This window comes from Pseudophryne corroboree, chromosome 11 (assembly GCF_028390025.1).
Source record: "Pseudophryne corroboree isolate aPseCor3 chromosome 11, aPseCor3.hap2, whole genome shotgun sequence".
NCBI classification, from domain to species: Eukaryota; Metazoa; Chordata; class Amphibia; order Anura; family Myobatrachidae; genus Pseudophryne; species Pseudophryne corroboree.
Genome location: NC_086454.1, coordinates 326,784,299 through 326,803,602, shown reverse-complemented (window position 1 = coordinate 326,803,602; position 19,304 = coordinate 326,784,299). Strand labels below are relative to the sequence as shown.

The 19,304-nt window shown below is 48.7% G+C and overlaps 1 protein-coding gene across 2 annotated transcripts in view; it reads left to right on the top strand.

The window, feature by feature from the left end:
- Window positions 1–7,103: 7,103 nt before the first annotated feature.
- The window catches only part of LOC134969640 (Wilms tumor protein 1-interacting protein homolog), a 156,267-nt gene continuing 144,066 nt past the window's right edge, over window positions 7,104–19,304 (top strand). Inside the window, exon 1 of one of the 2 annotated variants that reach the window (XM_063945726.1) lies at window positions 7,104–7,269. The gene's annotated coding sequence lies outside the window, so the exon portion shown is untranslated. Of the gene's footprint in view, window positions 7,270–7,429; window positions 7,551–19,304 lie in introns of those variants that run through there. The other variant, XM_063945727.1, reaches the window with a different exon arrangement.

Below are 19,304 nucleotides of genomic sequence, written 5' to 3'. Positions count from 1 at the left end.
TTACATCTGCCTCCCCTGCACTGCACATGGTTTTGCCCAACTGCTTACAAATTTGCTGCGATCAACTCTGAATTAGGCCCATTGTCACAGCATACTGGGGTACAGTGCACAGAACAGTACAAACAATAGATAGATAGATAGATAGATAGATAGATAGATAGATAGATAGATAGATAGATATTTTCCTATTTTGAACTTGCAGCTCGGTTCAAACTGCATGTAGTCAAAGGGCTTATAGATGCATGTGAACAAAGCACACTAGGGTAAAGCACCCACCAAGCAGTACAAACAAAAGATATACATTATATGGACAAAATATTTTGGCATACTTGTTAATTACTGAATTCAGGTATTCCAATCAGACCTGTTGCTACAGGTGTATAAAATGAAGCACCTGGTCATGCAGCCTCCATTTGCAAACATTTGTGATACAAAATGGGTCATTCTGAAGAGATCTGTGACTTCAAGCGTGGTACTGTGATAGGATACCACTTTTGCAATAAGACGGCTCCTGAAATTTCATTCCTACTGGATATTCCACGGTCATCTGTAAGTGATAGTATTAGAAAGTGCAAGTGCTTAGGAACAATAGCAACTCAGCCACGAAGCAGAAGACCACGTAAAATCACAGAGCGGGGTCAACGACTGCTAAGGTGCATAGTGCGTAAAAGTCATCAACGCTCTGCTGATTCCATAGCTGAAGATGTCCGAACTTCCACTGGCATTAATGTAAGCACAAAAACTGTGCATTGGGAGTTTAATTGAATGGGTTTCCATGGCCAATCAGCTGCGTGCAAGCCTCACATCACCAAGTCCAATGCCAAGTGTCGGGTGGAGTGGTGTAAAGCACACCGACACTGGACTATGGAGCAGTGGAAACGTGTTCTGTGGAGTGACAAATCACGCTTCTCTGTTTGGCAGTCAGATGGGCGAGTCTGGGTTTAGTGGATGCCGGGAGAACATTAACTGCCTGACTACATTATGCCAATTGTGAAGTTTGGTGGATGAGGGATAATGGTATGTGGGGTATGGGTCGTTGGGTTGACACTCATTAGGTCGACTTGTACTAGGTTAAAAGGTCGACATGAGTTTTTTTACTGTTTTTGGTGTCGTTTTCTCCGTAAAGTGACGGTGAACCCAAATTAGTGCACCGTGTCGCCTTGCATGGCTCGCTTCGCTTGGCACAGGTTACCAGTCCAATCGTAGACCACGTGGATTGTCAAGTATGATAAAATCCAAACAAAAAAAAATGTGAAAAACTCATGTCGATCTTTTGACCTGTCGACCTAGTACATGTCAACCTAATGGCAATGTCGACCTTCAGTAATTGGCCTAATGTGTGTCGACCTAAGTTGGGTCGACCTAATGACCGTATCCTGGTATGGGGCTGTTGTTCAGGCTTTGGGCTAGGCCCCTTGTGTCCAGTGAAGGGCAATCTCAATACATTAGCACACCAAGACATTTTGAACAATGCTATTCTTCCAACTTTGTGGCAATAGTTTGGGGAAGGCCCTTTTCTATTCCAACATGACAGTGCCCCAGTGCACAAAGCAAGGACTATAAAGACGGTTTGATGAGTTCGGTGTGGTAGAACTTGACTGGCCAGCACAGAACCCCGACCTCAACCCCATCTAGCACCTTTGGGATGAATTAGAATGGAGATTGAGAGCCAGGCCTTTTCGTCCAACATAAGTGTCTGACCTCATAAATGCTCTACAGAATAAATGGGCACAAATTCCCAAAGAAACACTCCAAAATCTTGTGGAAAGCCTTCCAAGAAGAGTGGAAGCTGTTATAGCTGGAAAAGGGGGACCAACTCCATATTACAGTGTATGTATTTGAATACAATGTCATGTAAAAGTTGACAATATTCAAAACCAGTGCAATCGTTAATGTAACCGGACACAACTCTGTGTCAATTAGCGTACGGCACCTCCGGTGCTATGAATACGCAAGCTCAAACCTGTGAGCGTATGGACGCAACTCCGATGAGGAGAAGTGCAGCACTTAACCTTAAATAAACACGTTACAAGTGTACTGCGCTCCAACCCGCAAACATTTAATAAAGAGAAAAGGGGAAAACAGATACAGAATGCAGTAAGAATTGATCAAACAATAAACACAGGTACACAGAGAAATGCAAGTACAGTAAAATACACCAATAAGGACTTACAGGTAACAGACCAAATACATACGCAGGCGCCCCTGGATCCAGGCCACAGTCGTCAGCAGATAACCGCGATGATTTGAGATTAGAGATCTAATGCTTACTGTGGCCTGTACTATATTTATACAGAATTTCTAATCCCCACCGTGCAGTGGGGGATGCACTGCTACGATTGGTCAGTAAAGTACACAGTTTCAAATCTTGATAGTCCATTGGTCCCCTTCAAAGGTATTGTCTTCAGGAATGTGACTGTTACTGTCCAAAGGGTTTCACTAGACAACTAATTTTTGTGTACCTAATTACTTATTCATATTATGTTCACATTTCTGATACTTGCTAATATCTTGCACATGCCACATGCTACGGTCTTTTCGCTACTTCCGGATATTAACTAATGAACTGAAGATCATTTTGATACCAGACATGGGGAGATGATATGTCCCTGCGTGTCTATAAGGGTTATTGCGCAATTGTCAATATTACACATGTGTTACAATATATGTAAATGGTGTGTTGGGTAGATGGTGCCCATGTGTATATTATCTGTAAGTAAGAAATATTTGCTATGTGTTACAGTATGATATTTATTAACAAATGCGTCTTCTACCGTAATGTGCACAGTAACTCGTCGTTACAGTCATTCGCGCCCTACCGTATTACCTATAGCATGCGTTGTATGATGCGTCCATTAGTAAATGCCATAGTGTATTCTAAATATCGAATTATGCAATTTGACTTTGACAGTCATTACAGTCCCTGTTGGTGTAATGTTCAGGTGCCCGAATACTTTTGTCCATATAGTGTGTGTATGTATGTATATATATATATATATATATATATATTCAACTTGAAGCTCGGTTCAAACTGCCTGGCTCACAGAGCTTATAGATGCATGCGAACAAAACGCAATAGGATAAAGCGCACTAAACATTGAAAACAATACATACATATATATATCCATATAAGAGGATTTTAAATACCTACCGGTATGCCCTTTTCTCGTAGTCCGTAGAGGATGCTGGGGTCCACATTAGTACCATGGGGTATAGACGGGTCCACCAGGAGCCATTGGCACTTTAAAAGTTTGAGAGTGTGGGCTGGCTCCTTCCTCTATGCCCCTCCTACCAGACTCAGTCTAGAAACTGTGGCCGAGGAGACGGACATCTTCGAGAGAAGGATTTTACACAGATAGTGGCGAGATTCACACCAGCTAACACACAAGGCAAACCAAGCTAACTAGCTTGAACATCAGCAACGGCTGAACAGGATTACTTACCAAGTAACAAAACAGTACTTACCAAGAACTGAGCAGTACTGAACTAAATAACCACTGCAGGAACACGAAGCACTGGGCGGGCGCCCAGCATCCACTACGGACTACGAGAAAAGGATTTACCGGTAGGTAATTAAAATCCTATTTTCTCTTACGTCCTAGAGGATGCTGGGGTCCACATTAGTACCATGGGGATGTACCAAAGCTCCCAGAATGGGAGGGAGAGCACGGAGGCTCCTGCAGAACCAATTGACCAAACTTTAGGTCCTCAGAGGCCAAAGTATCGAACTTGTAGAACTTTGCGAACGTGTTCGACCCCCGACCAAGCAGATGCTCGGCAGAGTTGCAATGCCGAGACACCCCGGGCAGCCGCCCAGGAAGAACCCACCTTACGAGTGGAGTGGGCCTTAACAGACGTAGGACACGGCAAGCCTGCCGTAGAATACGCATGTTGGATGGTGAACCTGATCCAGTGAGAGATCGTCTGCTTAGAAGCAGGACACCCAATTTTCTTTGGATCATATTATTATTATTATTATTATTATTATCCTTTATTTATATGGCGCCACAAGGGTTCCGCAGCGCCCAATTACAGAGTACATAAACAAATAAATCATACAGGACAAACAGAGAGTCCGACTTTCTGTGACGAGCAGTCCTCCTCACATAGATCTTTAGAGCACTTACAACATCCAAGGACTTTGATGAACTTGAGGAGTCAGTCGCAACTGGCACCACAATAGGTTGGTTGATATGAAATGCCGACACAACCTTCGGAAGAAACTACTGACGTGTACGAAGCTCAGCTCTAACTTCATGGAAGATCAAGTATAGGCTTTTACATGACAAGGCCCCCAACTCCAAGACACGTCTAGCAGAAGCTAAGGCCAACAATGTGACAACCGTCCACGTGAGAAACTTGACCTCAACCTCCTGTAGAGGCTCAAACCAGTCCGACTAGAGGAACTGCAACACCACTCCCTTCAAAAAAGTCTGAACCTCAGGGAGGGCAGCCAACTGGAAGAAAATGGATAGGGACAAAATTTGGACCTTTATGGATGCTAACCTCAGGCCCATATCCACACCTGTTTGCAGGAAGAGGAGAAACCGTCCCAGTTGAAACTCCACCGCAGGAAACTTCTTGGACTCACACCAAGATACATATTTTTTCCAAATACGATGGTAATGTTTTGACGGGTTCACTACGATATGCCGGCGGTCGGGCTCCCGGCGACCAGCACACCGGCGCAGGGAGCCCGACCGCTGGCTTACCAACAGTGTGGCGAGCGCAAATGAGCCCCTTGCAGGCTCGCTGCGCTCGCCATTCTACGTGCGCCACACTATTCTATTCTCCCTCAAGGGGGTTCGTGGACCCCCACGAGGGAGAATAAGTGTCGGTATGCCGGCTGTCGGGCTCCCGGCGCCGGTATGCTGGTCGCCGGGAGCCCGACCGCCGGCATACTGAAGACCACCCGTTTTGACAGTACTCCTTTCCTAGCCTGTATCAGGGTAGGAATAACTTTGTTCGGAATGCCCTTCCGAGCTAATATCTGGCGTTCAACCTCCATGCCGTCAAACGTAGCCGTGCTTGTGGGTCCCTCGACCTGGAACAATACCGCCAAAGCTTCTTGTTGAGACGAGAGGCCATCATCTCAGAGTACCTAGAATCTCCCGTAATTCATCTGGGGGTCGAGCTTTTAGTCATGCGGCTCCCACTCTATGGAACTCCCTTCCCCGCACAGTGCGAGAGGCCCCAACTATAGAATGCTTCAAAAGTAGACTGAAGACTTTCTTGTTTACTCAAGCATTTCAATAATGTCCCTTTTAGTATCTCCATGCTTCTGTATTTTATGAAAATGTACTTCATTATTTTGTGTACTATATTATGCTATGTATCTGTTAAGCACCTTGAGTCCTATTGGAGAAAGAGCGCTATATAAATAAAATTATTATTATTATTATTATTATTATTATCATTATCATCATGTCGATTTGGGGTATGCCCCAAAGATCTGTTACATCCTTGAACACCTCCGGATGGAGACCCCACTCCCCTGGATGGAGATCGTGTCTGCTGAGGAAGTCCGCTTCCCAGTTTTCCTACTCCCGGAATGAAGATTGCTGACAGCGCCAACGCGTGTTTTTCTGCCCAGAGGACGATTCTTGTTACCTCTGACATTGCAGCTCTGCTCTTCGTTCCGCCCTGTCGGTTTATGTAAGCCACCATCGTTACATTGTCCGACTGCACTTGAATGGCCCGATTTCTCAGAAGATGGGCCACTTGAAGAAGACCGTTGTAGACGGCTCTTAGTTCCAGAATGTTTATCGGCAGGCCGGCTTCCAGACTTGACCACCTTCCTTGGAAGGTTTCCCCTTGAGTGACTGCGCCCCCGCCCTGGAGACTTGCATTCATGGTTAGAAGGATCCAGTCCTGAATCCCGAACCTGCGGCCCTCCAGAAGGTGAGGTAAGTGCAGCCACCAGAGGAGTGAAATCCTGGCTTTTGGCGACAGACGTATTCTCTGGTGCATGTGTAGATGGGATCCTGACCACTTGTCCAGGAGATCCAGCTGGAAGGACTGAGCGTGAAACCTCCCATACTGCAGAGCCTCGAAAGAGGCCACCATTTTCCCCAGAAGGCGAATGCACTGATGAACCGACACCCGGGTTGGCTTCAGCACATCCTGGACCATTGTTTGTATCACCAACGCTTTTTTCTCTGGAAGAAACGACCTCTGCACTTCCGTGTCGAGGATCATTCCCAGAAAGGACAACCTCCTGGTTGGTTCCAAATGTGATTTTGGAAGATTCAGGATCCAACCATGTTCCCTGAGAAGCTGGGTCGTGAGAGCTATGGACCGTAACAGCTTCTCCTTGGACGATGCTTTTATCAGTAGATCGTCCAGATATGGAATTATGTTCACCACCTGCCTGCGGAGGAGAATCATCATTTCCGCCATCACCTTGGTAAATACTCTCGGTGCTGTGGAAAGGCCGAATGGCAGGTCCTGGAACTAAAAATGACAGTCCAACAGTGCAAATAAAAGATAAGCTTGATGCAGCAGCCAAATCGGAATGTGGAGTTACGCATCCCTGATATCCAGGGATATCAGGAATTCCCCCATCCTCCAGACCTGATATCACTGCCATTAGAGACTCCATTTTGAACTTGAACTCCCTCAGAAAGGGGTTTTGTGATTTTAAGTTCAGAATGGGCCTGACCGAACCATCCGGTTCGGTACCACGAAAAGGTTTGAATAGTAACCTTTGTTTTGCATCTGCGGAGGAACTGGTACCAGGGACGTGCAGTCAGGGGAGGCAGGGGAGGCAGTGCCTCCCCTGTCATTAATGATTAAAAAAAAAATACAAAGAAGATATTTTTAACACATATTCTGTGTCATTAATATCTGTTTTGTATTATTCTAATCATATAGCAGTGCAAATGCAGACAAATATGTTTGGGAGGCAGAAAGAGCACTGCCTCCCACTGACAATATTGAAGGAGCTGAAGTGGGGGGCGGGGCCAAGCTCCGGGCTGTAAAATCCCATTAAAAAAAGCATGAGAAGCGGCACTAGTATTAGTGCCTCAGTCAGGTCCGGCCACTAGAGGGCGCTGCACGCTGCCAATACTGACTTGCATTCAGCATAGGTGAAGACAGTGCCCGGTGCTCTTCCTCCTGCAAAGGGCCGGCGCAGATGACCCCTGCAATGTTCTCCACAGTCCAGGCAGCTCTGCATCCGGCTCTTGGCAGTGTCGCACTCATGTTGTAAGGATGAAGCGACGATGCCTCAGAGGAGCCATGACAGCAGAAAGAAGACAGTCATGCTTTGTAAGTACACTATGGTACTGAGGAAGCTTAGCACAGTACTAGCTGTGGGTGGGGGAAGGAAAGCCATGAGTTGAGGAGCTGGCTGGTTTTATTTTTGTTTTTTTTGGGGGGGAGGGGTCTGGCCTGGCATCTGATACATTGCTGCTTGGTGTATGCTGGGTTTTCCCTCTCTCAGTTGGATACACTGCAGTGAGGATGTGCTCTGGCTCCCTGCTGTCCCAAAACCTTTCCCCTTCTTTCTCCTCTGACACCTGCCTCCTGACCTGAGATCTCATTTCAAGGTTAAGTATCCGTGGAGGCAGTGTATTAATGTTAACTAGGAGGTGTGTTAACTTGTGTTGTGCTGTGGGGTGTACTGAAGTGTCTCTAGGGTGGGGTATTGTGCTGTGGGGTGTACTGAAGTGTCTCTAGGGTGGGGTATTGTGCTGTGGGGTGTACTGAAGTGTCTCTAGGGTGGGGTATTGTGCTGTGGGGTGTACTGAAGTGTCTCTAGGGTGGGGTATTGTGCTGTGGGGTGTACTGAAGTGTCTCTAGGGTGGGGTATTGTGCTGTGGGGTGTACTGAACTTAGTGTCTCTAGGGTGGGGTATTGTGCTGTGGGGTGTACTGAAGTGTCTCTAGGGTGGGGTATTGTGCTGTGGGGTGTACTGAAGTGTCTCTAGGGTGGGGTATTGTGCTGTGGGGTGTACTGAAGTGTCTCTAGGGTGGGGTATTATGCTGTGGGGGTGTATTTATGTTTGCTAGGAGGGAATAGTGTGATGTGGGGGAGTATTAATGTTCTCTAGGAGAGTTACTGTGGTACAGTATGTAGATGTGTTAATGCTATGTGTCGTGGTGATATACAGTATTATTGTTGTGGGTGGCAGGGTGTCTACTAATGTTATCTTTGAATGTGGGGTGTATTAATGTTATATATATATATATATATATATATATATATAAATAAATATATATGTAAAGCGCTGCGGAATATGTGTGCGCTACATAAATAACTGGTAATAAAAATAATATAGTGAGTGTGTGTTATCCAGGCAGCTGTGTGAAAGAATCACTGCACTTTCTAGCATAATGTATTTACTGGTACAATGTTCCTCCTATAGTATCTGGCTTCAAGTGAAACATTGTGATTTATTATGTTCTATATATTAAAAGCACAGCCTTTTCTGAAGTTTTATTTAATTGTTGTTTTATAAACCAGAGTTATTTTTTTTCTGAGACGGCTACTGGATTACACAACATTATTGAGCAAATAGATTGTTTTCTCTGTCTGCCTGTATCTTTCCAGCATGGGGCTGATAGTATTGTCATACTTAAGCGAAGGGTCTCTCCCCGCAGCTCAGTGCTCGGATCCAAGCAGGCATGGCAGCTAATGCACCACTACAGACCGCTCTTGTACCACTAAGAGCCTCAGGGGAGTGACCAGATGTCAGCTACATTAGGGGTTATCCTTCCGGCACTTACCCGTCTGTACTGGGAGATGCAAGTAACTGACCATTCTCAGATAGAAATTATACCTGTCCCACATAATGTCACACTGCAGCTGGCTGTGGAACTAGAAGTCCCAGCACACTTTGACTCTGGTTGGATACACTATATAACGATACGAACCCGGCATACCAATAGGGCAGCCTTCACCCCAATCTGTAACCTGGCTTGTCTGCCCTCCTGAGGTGTAGCGACCCCCTTCACATATGCAAAAAATGAGGCGGCACTCCAAGGCATGTAGGCCCTCATTCCGAGTTGTTCGCTCGCTAGCCACTTTTAGCAGCATTGCACACGCTAGGCCGCCGCCCTCTGGGAGTGTATCTTAGCTTAGCAGAATAGCGAACGAAAGATTAGCAGAACTGCTACTAAATAATTCCCTGCAGTTTCTGAGTAGCTCCAGACCTACTCACAGATTGCGATCAGCTCAGTCCGTTTAGTTCCTGGTTTGACGTCACAAACACGCCCTGCGTTCGGCCAGCCACTCCCCCGTTTCTCCAGACACTCCCGTGTTTTTCCCTGACACGCCTGCGTTTTTTAGCACACTCCCGGAAAACACTCAGTTACCACTCAGAAACGCCACTTTCCTGTCAATCATTCACCGATCAGCAGTGCAACTGAAAAGCGCCGCAGAATCCACAGCAAATCTGCTAAGTTTTTAGTTAAATAACTAAGCGCATGCGCCCTACGTGCCTTGCGCATGCGCAATTAGCAACAAATCGCAGCACAGCGAAAATCGGCAACAAGCGAACAACTCGGAATGACCCCCGTAATACGGTGAGATACTTTAGTGCACACACATCAGTGCAAACACGTCAACGTTTCGGGGAATGATACCCCATCATCAGGATAACAAATTCAAGTGCAGAAAAACAAATTTACACTTACAATCACCTCCATTCTCGACAGAGTCCCGGGACGGCGTCCGGCGGTGAGCAGGAACGGAGGTGATTGGGGTGGTGGGGCTTCCCACTTTCAGATAAATTCTATCCCTGGGCCGACTGGTTTGGGGGGGTGTTTAATATGATTGCAGGGGAACACCACACCGAGGGGGCGCGGGGGGGGGGGGGGGGAGGGGGTTTGGCGTGAATTAGGCAGTGCCTCCCCGGCCACTGACTTCACTGCACGCCACTGACTGGTACGATAACCTGTGCCTCCACCAGCTTCTGGATGGCTCCCTTTAGGGTAGCCCTGAATGCCGGCAAAGCTGGCAAGCCTGATTTGAAGAACTGGTGAGGAGGGAGATCTTGAAATTCCAGCCGGTGCCCCTGAGACACAATATCTAGTACCCAGGGATCCAGGCCAGACGACACCCAGACGTGACTGAAATATCTGAGTCTCGCTCCCACCGGCCCTACCTCTAGGCCGCACAGTCCACCGTCATGCTGGGGACTTTGGTGTACCAGAAGCAGGCTTCTGTTCCTGGGAACATGCAGCAGCAGGTTTCTTGGATTTTGTCCAACCCCCTCTAAAGAAGGTGTTGGACGATTTGGCCTTGAGTAACACGAAAGGACTGTGATGCCGCTGAAGGAAAAGGTTTCTTCCCAGCAGGTGCAGCAGAGGGAAGGGTGACTTACCCGCTGTAGCCATGGAGATCCACGCATCCAATGCTTCCCCAAAGAGAGCCTGACCTGTGTAGGGTAGGGTCTCCACACCTCTACTGGATTCTGCGTCGGCAGACCACTGGCGCAACCACAGTCCTCGACGAGCTGAGACAGACATGGAAGAAATTCCTGCAGCCATTGAACCCAGGTCCTTCATGGATTCCAAAATTATTTATTGACAACTCTAATAGAGAGCGCAAAAGTATATAATAATAATAATAATAATAATAAAAACAATTTATTGTTCTACACAACATATATATATATATATATATATATATATATATAATTAAACATATACATCAGAGCTAGAGAGCCACAACCCAATCAAAATAAATTTTAGATCATATGGTATATACCATGTAGTTGATAAATAATATATTGGGATAGATATGTTATTAAGGTCCCTTTTAATTGATGTGATTATAAATCCAGTAATGTCCAAATGAAAAAAGAGTTCCTTAATGTCCAAGACAAGTATTAAACAGCTGAATCCCGGTTATTGCGTAAAGTGCCTATTATGCTGTATATATAATGCCCATTTAATGGTGCCAGTATTGGTGCAATGATGCTCAGTATTTCACCAAAAGACCGTATACCTTCTGAAGAAACCGACACCAGCTAAGTCGGAGGAACGCGTCAAGGGTCTGAGATATGGAGCCGCAATACCATTTTTCTATATACCCAGGACATCTTTATCCAGCTGTACTAAAAAGACTGCCAGCACTGATACAGGTGCGCCTCACGGAATGTGATTTACAGCCCGGCTTGCTGTCGCTTCTTCAAGTGCCGTCCGGTCCTTGTGCAATAGGACCCGGCACCAACGTTAAACATCCACCGCCGCTGCAGCCGCTTCGTCCTTGTGCAATAGGACACGGCAATAGGAACAACACGCATGGTGAGAATATACCCTAACAACGACAGAGAGGTGTTATAATTACGTTGATAAAGAAGTAGGAGGCACTTTTCTTTTGGTGAAATACTGAGCATCATTGCACCAAAACTGGCACCATTGAATGGGCATTATATATACAGCATAATAGGCACTTTACGCAATAACCGGGATACAATACTTGTCTTGGACATTAAGGAACTCTTTTTTTCATTTGAACATTACTGGATTTATAATCACAGGAATTAAAAGGGACCTTATTAACATATCTATCCCAATATATTATTTATCAACTACATGGTATATACCATATGGTCTAAAATTTCTTTTGATTGGGTTGTGGCTCTCTAGCTCTGATGTATATGTTTAATTAAATATAAATATATGTTGTGTAGAACAATAAATTGTTGTTATTATTATTATTATTATTATTATTATATACTTTTGCGCTCTCTATTAGAGTTGTCTATAAATAATTTTGGTACTTTAGGTATAACAGAATACCTTCTGAGAGCAGCATTTTATTAATTACTAATAGTGTGGTTTTATATACTAAAGCGCCTGTATTGATTTTCCGCTATAGGACTATCTTTTAACTAAACCTTCATGGATTCCACCATAAATCCTGCAGAATCCTGAATGTTACGTAAAAACAATTCTACGTCACTTTTATCCATAGTATCCAAATCCTCAAGTAACGTGTCTGACCACTTTACTATAGCTTTGGAAATCCATGCACAGGCAATAGTGGGCCGTAGTATCGCCCTTGAAGCGGTGTATATGGATTTGAGCGTAGTATCAATTTTGCGATCAGCCGGCTCCTTTAAAGCGGTAGATCCTGGAACAGGTAAAACCACCTTTTTTGAGAGTCTGGATACAGACGCGTCCACTATGGGTGGGTTTTCCCATTTCTTTCCTATCCTCCTCAGGGAAGGGAAACGCTACCAGAACCCTTCTAGGGATCTGGAATTTTTTCTCCGGGTTTTCCCTTGCTTTCTCAAACATAGCATTTAATTATTTGGACGCAGGGAAGGTTAGCGAGGCTTTCTTATTATCAGTGAAGTAAGCCTCCTCAACCTGCTCCGGTGTTGTATCTGCAATATTCAACACGGGTGTAGTATGGTATGCCGGCGGCCTTGCTCCCGGCGACCAGCATACTGGCGCCGGAATCCCGACCGCCGGCATACCGACAGCTGGACGAGCGCAACTGAGCCCCTTGCTGGCACGGTGGCGCGCTACGCGCACCACGCTATCTATTCTCCCTCCAGGGGGGGGGGTGGACCCCCAAGAGGGAGAAAAAGTGTCGGTATGCCGGGTGTCAGGATTCCGGCGCCGGCATACTGTGCGCCGGGATCTCGACAGCCGGCAAACTGAACACTACCCATTCAACACATCCCTTATAGCCTCTATCATCAACTGCACCCCTTTAGCAAGAGATGCGGCCCCCCTAAGCACGTCCCCATCACCGTCTGCCGTGTCAGAGTCGGTATCCGTGTCATCCTGCATAATCTGTGCAAGAGCACGTTTATGGGAAATTCCTGAGGTAACAGAACTGGACCAAACTTCCATAGAGTTCTGTAAAACCTGAGTTGCGGATTCATTCTGTGCAACCCTAGTAGAAATCTGAGAAATCATGGATTTGATAGAGGATAACCATTCAGGCTCCCTTGCTGGTATCTGTGCTAAAACAGTGCAATCCTGATTACATGGAATGGGATCATCCTGAGTGGACATATCCTCTGCAGCATATGACACAGAGTCCCTGGACATAGCTAATGGAGACCACAGACACTTCACACACACACAGGGGAGGATAGACAGAGTTTCACCCCCAAGAATGGCAAGAGAGACACAGAGATTGGATCCAACCCACACACAGCACTTTCCAGTCATAGGGAGACCCTAACCCAGCGCTGACTGTGTACCTTAATAGGTTACACAGTCTTTACACCGCCCCCCCCCCCCCCCATCCCCCCCCTTCTACAACCCCCTGGTACAGTGAGAGATAGCTGGAGTTGCTCTGGAGGGACTGCACATCACTGACAGCATTTCTGCAGGCAGGAAAATGGCGCTGAACGCTGCTGGGTCCGCTCTGAGGAGAAGCTGTGCCCCCTTAATGGCGCTGTCTTCCCGCTCTTCATAGGATTATATTGTGCTGAGGATTTATGCTGGCAGAGATCCCGGGACCCCGACGGGCTGTGTGACCAGTGTAAGGTGTAGGCGCTGGCTCAGGGCGCCCCTCACAGTGCCGCACTATGTACCGCTGAGCCCCGGAGCGAGTTAGTACTGCGCTCCATACCCTGTTGCCGCCATCTTCACAACGGCTCCCTGCTTGCTAGGGGGTCGGTGACTAACTCGCCATCAAACTTCTGGCTCTGTAAGGGGGTGGCGGCATGCTGCCGGGGTGAGCGATCCCCTGTGGCGGGGAACGTCCGATCCCCTCAGGAGCTCAGTGTCCTGTCAGCGGAGATAGTGGCTCAGACTCCGCAAGGCGGACACTACACCCCTCCTTAGTCCCACGACGCAGGGAGGCTGTTGCCAGCAGCCTCCCTGTAAAATAAAAAACTCTAAAATAAACTTTTACTAAAGAAGCTCTGTAGAGCTCCCCCAGCTGTGACCGGCTCCTCCAGGCACATTTTCTAAACGGAGTCTGGAAGGAGGGGCATAGAGGGAGGAGCCAGCCCACACTCTCAAACTCTTAAAGTGCCAATGGCTCCTAGTGGACCCGTCTATACCCCATGGTACTAATGTGGACCCCAGCATCCTCTAGGACGTAAGAGAAATATATATATCTCCTATATAATAGCCCAGATCTTTGACTTTGTGACTCATTTGCTAACGCTGGGCGGAGTCACAACACTGGGCGGAGTTAGTCAAATGAGTCACAGATCTGGCCACATCTATAGGAGACTAGGAGCAGGAGCAGATAGTATGGGCATGGCACAGGCAGGGGTTCATACCTAACATATATATTGGTAGATGCTCAATTAGCTTAGTGATATCATTCAGGTGCTCGAAAGGGAGGGGTATTTCTAAGCAAGAAAAAAAGGCATTTGTTTCCCCCAGCACCCTGAATGATAACCGTAACCAGATATAAATTCCACATGATAACAGAATTCAGAGATCTTCGTTACACATATTTGCGCAAATGTGTGAATAAGCCCCAAAGCCGCATCAAGGCGTCTCTGTATATTTGGGGTCCCTAGCGCTATATCTAGGTGCAGGGTGTGGCACCCCAAAACACCAGCATAAGCCAGAAAGCCCAGCGTAGCATACCAGTGAAAAAACTATAGTGTTAATAAATTAGTATTTAGGAAGCCGAAGCTATAGAGAAAGTGATACAAAAATTAAATGCAATTAAAATAGAGAAATAGTGTTAAAAAATTAATAAGTGAAAAGTGTTAATATACAGAGACGCCTTGATGCGGCTTTGGGGCTTATTCACACATTTGCGCAAATATGTGTAACGAAGATCTCTGAATTCTATTATCATGTGGAATTTATATCTGGTTACGGTTATCATTCAGGGTGCTGGGGGAAACAAATGCCTTTTTTTCTTGCAGGGGTTCATACCTCCCAGCTTTCTTCAGGCAGAAGGAGGGACACACAAGCGGCGAAAAGGGGGCGTGGCCAATGAAAAAGGGGCGTGGCTTTACGGGAGGGCCCCCGTTTTCGTCAGTGAGGGGGCATGCCCAGCGCTCTGTGAGCTGCTGGCATGCCCCCAGGGGCTGATTATGAGTTCGGGGGGCCCAGGGCACTTGAGACAGGGGAGCCCTATCTCATTGCTGTGCCTGCTGTGGGGTTGGGGGCGTGATCTAATCGCGCCCGTGAGGCCACGCCCCCTTATGCAAATTCCAGATTTTTTTTTATTTATTTTAATGGAATTTTGGCCCCTCAGCTAGGGCTAAATCCAGGGGAGGTGGTTGCTCCCCCCTACACACCCGCACAGGCAGAAGAAAGCAGGGAGACTGCTGCCTCCCTGCAACACCACAGACCTGCCAACACGCAGCAGCGTGTGCTGACTGTAGCACAATGCTGCCGCTGTTGCTGGCAGGACGGGGAAGCTTCTGTGCTGGGACAGAGCTATTCGAGCCGGGGGGCCCACTAAAACTGTGGGGCCAACGGTACGTACCCCCTGCTCCCCCCCTTAATCCGGCTCTGCTGCTGGAACCCCCCTTTAATCCGTACCCCCTGATGCCCCCTCTCCCTCTGTCTCCACTATTCACCGCTGCTCTGCTAAGCAGAACAGCGAGTACAGGAGCTTTCCAACTGCCCCCCCCACCGCGGGACACTGCGACCCGCGGGTGGGACAGCGGGACAGACCCCATAAAATGGTACTGTCCCGCGAAAATTGGGACAGTTGGGAGGTATGGGGGTGTGTGAGGGGGTATGCCGTACAGACAGACGGGCACCAGCTCACTGTGTGCTTGACCCCCCACATCAGCATACTCAGCAGGGTCTCTCTGGCGCGGAGGAGCGTCACTTTCTGCCACACTCCACGCTTCTTAGCTGCAGTTTTGTGGGGCACCTGCCGCTGTGCAGGTTCCGTACTGCTTCTGTTATCTCCAGCCCCGGCAACCCCACTGCTAGCTGCAGCGTTGCCGCCCGCAGTGAGGTGCGCCCAGCTCCTTCACACACTTTAGCTGGCGGGCAGCGCTGCAGAAGTCCGAGCTGCTTGCAGGCTCCGACCCCCTCCTCCCTCCAGCCGCAGCGTCTCCTGGGAGCTAACCAGTCACTGCCAGTCTCCCCTTATTACAGTGCCCAGCAGCCGCAAGGTCCGCGCCGCGTGCATGCTATGACCCCCTCTTCCCTCCAGCCGCAGCATCTCCTGGGGGCTAACCAGTCACTCCCAGTCTCCCCTTACCACAGTGCCCGGCAGCTGCGCGAGGTCTGCGGTGTGTGACTGAGGAGGGGGGGAGGGATGCGGACGGGGCAGAGGAAGCAGGACTCCAGCCTGAGAGAGTCAGCCATGCCAAGTCTCCAGCAGCAGCAGATCCCAACAGGTTGGAGTGGAACAGCAGCAGCCAGCAGCAGTGACTCTGGTAACACACATCTGTCTGTCACCACTGTCCTGTCCCTAATACCAATCTCTCCCGTGCCCTGTGTTCTGTCATGTCCCTGTCACCCCTGGCCTTGCCCTGTCACCCTTATCCTGGCCCTTTCACCCTTATCCTGGCTCTGTCACCCTTATGCTGGCCCTGTTACCCCTATCCTGGCCCTGTTACCCCTATCCTGGCCCTGTCACCCCTGTGCTTGCCCTGTCAACCCTATACTGGCCCTGTCACCCCTGTCCTGGTCCTGCCGCCCCTACCCTGGCCCTGTCACCCTTATCCTGGCCCCATCGCCCCTGCCCTGGCCCCGTCACCCCTGTTCTGACCCCGTCACCCCTGTCCTGGCCCCGTCACCCCTGTTCTGACCCTGTCACCCCTGTCCTGGCCCTGTTACTGCATACCCTCCAACTACCTTTTTGGCAGGTACAATACCCGCAGCGCCTCCAGACCCCTCCCCAATGCACCACACCTCCTCACCTTCCACTCCACCACATGCAGCACTCCACCCCTCCCCCACACGCTGTGCCTCCAGACCCCCTACACCACCCGCGGCTCCCACTCCTCCGCCCCTTCACCATCCACAGCACCTCCAGACCCCCTCCACCATCCACCCCCCATATACGTCTCCCCCCACACCTGCCCCCTTCCACCCGCAGCATCTGCAGACACCCTCCTCCATCCGCGGTCCCCCCCCCTCACCCACCCCTCCCCCACCCATGGCACCCCTGCACCTGCCCCTCCACCACCTGCAGCATCTGCAGACACCCTCCATCCGCGGTCCCCCCCTCGCCCACCCCTCCCCCACCCATGGCACCCCTGCACCTGCCCCTCCACCACCTGCAGCACCTCCGGACCTCCTTCCCCATCCGCCGCACCACCCGTACCTGCCCCTCCCCTACCCACGGTGCCTGCGAACCCCTACCCCACCCCCGGCACCCCCGCCCCTTCCCATCCCACAGCACCTCTGGAACCCTTCACCCATCCGCAACATCCCCACACCTGCCCCTCTCCCACCCGTGGCACCCCTGCCCCTCCCCCACCTGCAGTGCCTCCGGACCCCTCCCCCATCTGCAGCCCCCACTCCTCTGCCCCTCCCCCACCCGCAGCACCTCCTGACCCTTCCCCATCCGGGCCCCCCCCCCGCTTCCGCCCCCCCCCCCCTCCACCCGCAGCATCTACAGACACCCTCCCCCCTCCGCAGTCCCCCCCGCACCCGCTACATTCTGTACATCGTGACCTGCAGGTGCTGTTCACGCTGTCGCAAGGGGCTGCGCCTCCTTCACCATCGCACGCCCTTTCATTGTGCAATATTTAACCACTAACAAAGGAATGCAGGTAATACTCCATATAATACAAATATTGAACCCCAGAAAGGCATGCAAGGGTTAAGGGGGCGTAGCCCCTCGCGACGGTGTGAAGAGCGCCCGTAGGGCGCGATGAAGCACCTAGTATATATATATATATATATATATATATATATATATATATATATATATACAAAGATGGTACCCAATTGCGCTCAGGGTATATATATAAGCAGCACCTCTAGAAGAATCCCTCGTCAGCAAAGATTCAAAAATAATACATACACATCAAATCTGAAGGCGCTAATGACTAATCAATCTATTACAAACAATCACAATGATTTAAAAATGTATTCATAAAACAGAATGCTATCTCCATTTCATAATGTCAATAACAGTATCACCATACAGGATGGATATTCAATCAGACATGTATAGATTCCAATATACACCAATTAGGTTTGATCAGATGCAGAACCCAGTTTCAATATGCACCAAATAAGGTTTGATCAGATGTAGGGCGCTTTTCTCAAGGCTGTATGCAGATAACAGCCTTGAGAAAAACGCCCTGCCCGGTGCTGAAACGTTGGCGGAGTTATGCCACCTGTTTGATTTATTTGCTCAATACACTTGTTCTTCACCAGTCCTCGGAGTGCCGCCTGTTCTTTCAGCATTGGGAGTGGGTTGAGGAACACCCCTCTGTAGAAGAACACAGTATCTATCTATCTATCTATCTATCTATCTATCTATCTATCTATCTATCTATCTATCTATCTAACTAACTATATATGTTTTTTTAACTTGCTGCTCGGGGGCTTTTGCCTGACCTAACCACCCCCTGGTGGCACCTAATCCTAACCCACCCAGCCTAACACTAAACCTCTTCCCTTAGTGCCTATACACCCCCCCCCCCCACACACACACACACACACACACGCAGCCTAAACCTACCCCCACTTCTCCAGCCCTAACCCACCCGCTACACAATCGGTCAGGATGTTGGCTGTCGGGATTCCGATGGCTGTCGGGATTTCTGATGGCTGTCGGGATTCTGGCATTGGCATTCCAACTGCATGCCCCTATACACAGTCACTTATACACAGCCAATACAGCAGAGTATAGCGCAGTATACAGCAGCGTTCCCCTATACACACTTATACAGCACAGCCAGGGCAGCAGAGTATAGTGCAGCATACAGCAGCATGCCCCTTATACACAGTCACGTATACAGCACAGCCAGTACAGCAGAGTATAGCGAGGCATACAGCAGCATGCCCCTTATACACAGTCACGTATACAGCACAGCCAGTACAGCAGAGTTTAGCAAGGCATACAGCAGCATGCCCCCTATACACAGTAATTTTTAAGTAAAGCATAGTACAGCGCAGCGTTCAGCGCGCATCAGTGAAATGGCACAGAGTCCCGTCAGTGGGGCCTTATATAAAATCTAAAGTCCCACAAAAATCCAACACCAGGAGGATGACATTTGGGTGCACTCGGATCCCCAATGTTCAGAGCAGTCCGGACCGCTCAGATCTAATTATCATATATCATATTTTCCAAACCACTGATGGTTTAATGGTCCGTTCTTTGCCCATCCTGAAATGTGTGTGCTCCAAATTATTGCCACGCAGTTGCGCAGAGACCTTCCCGCACAGACTTCTGCATCGTAAAACATACACTGGCTATATTAGGAAAGAGGA